This window comes from Cardiocondyla obscurior, linkage group LG03 (genome assembly GCF_019399895.1).
Source record: "Cardiocondyla obscurior isolate alpha-2009 linkage group LG03, Cobs3.1, whole genome shotgun sequence".
Lineage (NCBI taxonomy): Eukaryota > Metazoa > Arthropoda > Insecta > Hymenoptera > Formicidae > Cardiocondyla > Cardiocondyla obscurior.
In genome coordinates this window covers 7,304,353-7,308,979 of record NC_091866.1, presented here as the reverse complement: position 1 = coordinate 7,308,979, position 4,627 = coordinate 7,304,353, and the positions used below count along the sequence as shown (strand labels likewise).

Here is a 4,627-nt window from a genome sequence, read left to right as displayed (position 1 = left end):
CAACCGAAAGCTACGATAAGAGTCAATGTCTCGAGAGACAATATGACATCTTATTTAAGCTGCGTGACCGGTGGCCGCTTATTTTGATAAGGTGATAGAAAAATCATCTGTTATCAGTGATGGGGCCGGTGCGACTTAAAGTAAAAATAATTAGAAAAGCCAGATTTATAAAAAAAACAAAAACAAGTATATTTCCGTAAGATTACAATAGAAAAATGTATAAGTGAAGTTAATAACAAATTTGACTAATAGTATAATATTATAATTAGAATCCACAAAGATGCTAAGAAACTGGAGGGGAATAAAAATTTCACAGTTGTGATTCCGGAAGAATGAAAGAAATAGAATGATCGGGATGATAAACGTAAATGACAGGATCGTTATCGGATAATTCGGATTTGACGGTTGGAGGAGGGAAGGATTGAGGTTCCGGAGGTTCTTGAGGCGGGTGAGGATATTTGGTTGCTACTTGATCAAGGAAATGTCGGTATCAATGATTAGGCAAAGGAGAGAAAAGAGAAGAGAAAGAATGTGAAAAACTTGGGAGAACCGGTGGGGGAGTAAGAGAGGCAAACGAAGCAAGGCGGGTGTGGTGATGCGATCGGAGTTGGAGAATACGATGGGCCTTGGGCCTCGCAATAATCCGCGTAAAGTCGGTGTTCGGGGTAGCACACTTTACAATCGTAACTTCCGCCGCATGGCATAGGAAGTTTTCTTTTAAGTTCAACAAGTAAGTAATCGTAGTCAGACGTATGGTTATTAGACTCAGCGGAAGAGCGTGGTTGCGTTCAGCTCACTATAAATGAGCGATTTTCAATTTAGAAATAGAAGACTGTATTTCGAAAAAATGAGAGTTCGACTTACTACTAAAGCGGTTTTTTAATAAAGGCTGATCGAGCGTTGAAATTGGCTTTGGTGTCTAATCGTCCTTCTGGCGGATCAGCAAATTCGTGAGACCGGTGGATTAGTGCGTCCGGAGGATCGGCGGATTTGAGCGGCTAGCGGATCGGTTGGTTTGAGCGGCTAGCGGATCGGCTGGTTCGTCCTTCGGTTCGGAACATTCGGAGTAGTCACACGAATCGCGGGTAAAATAATGCCAGGTGCCAAGAGACTTTTTGAGAGTGAGTTTCTGTTCCGCCAGCTCGCGCTTTTTATACAATTCAAAAGGGCGTTGTTTACGGATGCCACGCGCACCGCTTATCATAGGGCCGTCTGAATCATTTTTCCAAATTTTCCGTTGTTATAGATAATAACTCTTTTCTTAAAAACAATTCACTTGACCTTTCATTTATTATTAGTCATCTTTGTGGATTCGGAATGTTCTGGAAAGAAAGAAATTAAAAGGGGTGGACGTAACACCCCCGGCCTTAGACAAATGCTGAGGTTTGAGAGCTCGGCATTTGCGAGATGGAAATGAGAGGGTTAATTTCTTTCTTTCGCGAATAACTTAAAAGATATCTTAAATTAATTGGTTGTTTTTAGTTCCAGACAAAACGTTTTTATCAGTAAATAAGAAAAGATTTTTTTTTTATCTTTTAAAAGATTTTTTTTTATGTTTTATTTGAAAGTAACCACGGTTTCTTATATATTTTCTATTTATAAAAACGTATGTATATTGATATAGAGAAAAAAAAAATTTTATATATTGGGATAACAAGTCCCGATTATTTGAAATGAATCTTGCCCGAATCCGAGCCGGATGACCATTTCCTTAAGGTCGTCGACGGCTACCTCGCTTTTATGGTCGATCCTGAAGGTGATGGCTGCGCTGGTCTCGTGTAGGTGACGGCGGATTTTTATCCATCCTATTAGTCCTTTGAAGAAGGCCTTGGATACCGCTATGGCTCATTCGGACCACTCGTGCTTTTCGTTCAGTGGTCGCAGGTAGGCGAGGCCGCAGGGGATGGCTGGCCAACGGAGATGGCAGAAACGGTCCTCCAGGAGGTAAATCTCGAAGAACGGGACCTTGATGGTTCGGCCCCAATCCCGCAAGGCGACGTATACCGTCTTGTCGATGGTGTAGAGAACCTCTCCCCGTCTCCATATGTGTTCTTCTTTTATCGCTACCACGATGTTGTCTTTGATTTGGTCGGGCGGAATGTGCATCAACTTGCTTTTTCTTTCCACTCTTCTGGTCAGGTCTTCTGTCAGTTCTTCCAGTTCCTCCTGGCTGTTAAGCAGCTGTACCCAGAAGAGCGAGGGGGAGTTGACCTTGATTATCTGGGCCTTGAGTTTTCCTCTGGTTAGTAACTTGGTGTTGATGTGCACAATTTTTGATTCGGTACTCATTTTCTAAAGATGTGATGGTGTTAGTTAGTTTTATTTTATTTTAAGATTAGTAGGAGTTTTATTTATAGGAAAAGGAAAAGAAAATTTTATTGTTTTATTATTTTATATATATATATATATATATTTTAAATTTTTTATTTATTATTTTTTTATTTATTATTATATTTTTTTATTTTGTTTTCTTTTTTATTATATATTTTTTATTCTTTTAATTCGAACGTATACGTTGCTGTTTTTTCTACTGTAATGGTTGGATAAACTTTTGGATGTAAATTTTCCATCTCCAGATGATTCTGGGCGAACGTTGTTTCTGGAGCTTGCTTAGGAGCGCTGGCCTTCCTGTATTCGTTTCTTCCTTTTCCCAGATGTAGTAGTAGGTTGGTTATAAAGTCCCAGATTGCTCCTATAAGGTAGATTGACCATCCATAAACCGTGTGTAAGTCATAGCCATGTACGAGAGTATCTATTAACAATTTTATTGCTCTGCAAGCGAGATATATTCCCATTAATCCTACACTAATATTGCCAAAAATTAAAAATTTGCTCCAAAATTTTTGCCAGGTTGATATTGCAATTTTTTCTATTGATGCTTTGTCAATTAAATTTGAAATTGAGCCTCCATGGACTAATGTTGGTTCGCCCATGATTCCTCTTGCAAGGGTGTTAAGAATTGCTGGTCGTTCGGCTAAAAACATTATGTGGTTCTTCAAATCATCTAAATCCGTTTGTGTATATATTCCGCTTGTAGCTAATGATCCTGGGCTCACATACTTCCAAGTCGGTCTTGTCATTGGTTTCATGACAGTAGGACGCACTGATTCCACTGGTCTCGGCAAAAATTTGTACCAAGAATTATCTAGTCTGAACATTGCTGGAGCTAAAGGGTTGCAATTTATTTGAGTTTCTTGCTGTAATAATATATGTGTTTGTGGTGTTAGAAAATAGGTTTCGTTTCCTCGTATTACTGGAAGTTGATCATAACATTCATCTGTGCTTGCAATTTTTACTTCTGTGGGTACACATTTTATAATGTGAACTACTTCTCCTGTTGATACGGCCATGTATCCTGGTCCTTTCATAAAGTGGAAAGCGAAAATGTCTGGTGATTGCGTCGCTATTGCCAAAGAGTTTCTTAATAATTGCAATTCTAATCTACATTGTTCCAAAATTACATTTCTGTATAATAAATTAATATGCTGCCGTACATGTCTTTCTACGTAAATAAATTTTGAGTTAACGTATGTGAATAAATCGTAGGATGCCGAGGATCTGTAATTTTTAAATATATATCTATTCGGATCGGTTAAAAATATTACTAATTTCGGATGTTCAGTCTGCGTTAATGTAAATCCGCAGCTTGTATATTTGCCCGTTCTGGTTAAGGCAAATACTATATCTTGTTGGTTTATGGTATACACGATCTGAGGTGGTTCCATGTTATGGTCAGTTATGCTTTCGGCAATTCCTCTGTATAAAGACTGTATCTTCGAAGATTGCAAGTGTCGCTCGGCTGAGGATCCCAGAAAGTAATTCCTCCTTTCATGTCGGTGCAGTGTGTAGCTTTTAATTCGCACACAACTCCAGATTTTAATAACACTTGATTAGAATTTAGTCGAATGTTTGCAGAATAATTTTGTAGTTATTTTAATGGTGCTTAATACGATGACTTGCTCCCATGTTCCGTAAGGATCGGAGTAGGCAGCTCCGGAACAGACTCCGTCGTTGTCCACACTTCCGGCCAGGACCACAGGGCGGCTTGCAGTGGCATTCGGTTTTAATCCGGTTATTAGAGTGTTTCCAATTGTAAAGGTTCCATCTAGATGTATATGTTGACATACTTCTATAACGACTTCATGTATATATGAATATTTTCCGTTATGCACTTCCGTGGTGTGTGAAAACATTTCGCATTTTTTAATCATTTGGTCTATTTCCACTTTGCACAGTATAATTTTTACATTTGTAAAGTCGTCTATTTGAAGTAGCTGTAGATAAACTTGTGTAGTATTTATTGAAACAGTCGGAATATCACATTCTTCTATGTCAATAAGAGATAGCGTCGTCAAATTAGCTGCTGCTGAGCCACAATCATATTCTATTATCCCATGGGTAGAAGAGATCGATATAGTTAGTAACAAGAGTATAATTAATTTGCGGTAGTTGTTACGTCAAGAAGATTATTTTTTAATTAAATGATTAATTGAAGGGAATCTTCGGGAATGGTATTTGTGGGTAAAGTAACAAAATGACGTACCACCGAATTTACGTGAGATTCGAGATTCGAATCCACGCAATTTTACGCGCAGATTAATTATTTCAAAATTTCGAATTCAGATTA

The 4,627-nt window shown here is 38.3% G+C and overlaps 1 pseudogene; it reads right to left on the bottom strand.

The window, feature by feature from the left end:
- Positions 1 to 2,489: 2,489 nt before the first annotated feature.
- Positions 2,490 to 3,928, bottom strand: LOC139101263 (uncharacterized; annotated as a pseudogene).
- Between the last annotated feature and the right edge of the window lie 699 nt (positions 3,929 to 4,627).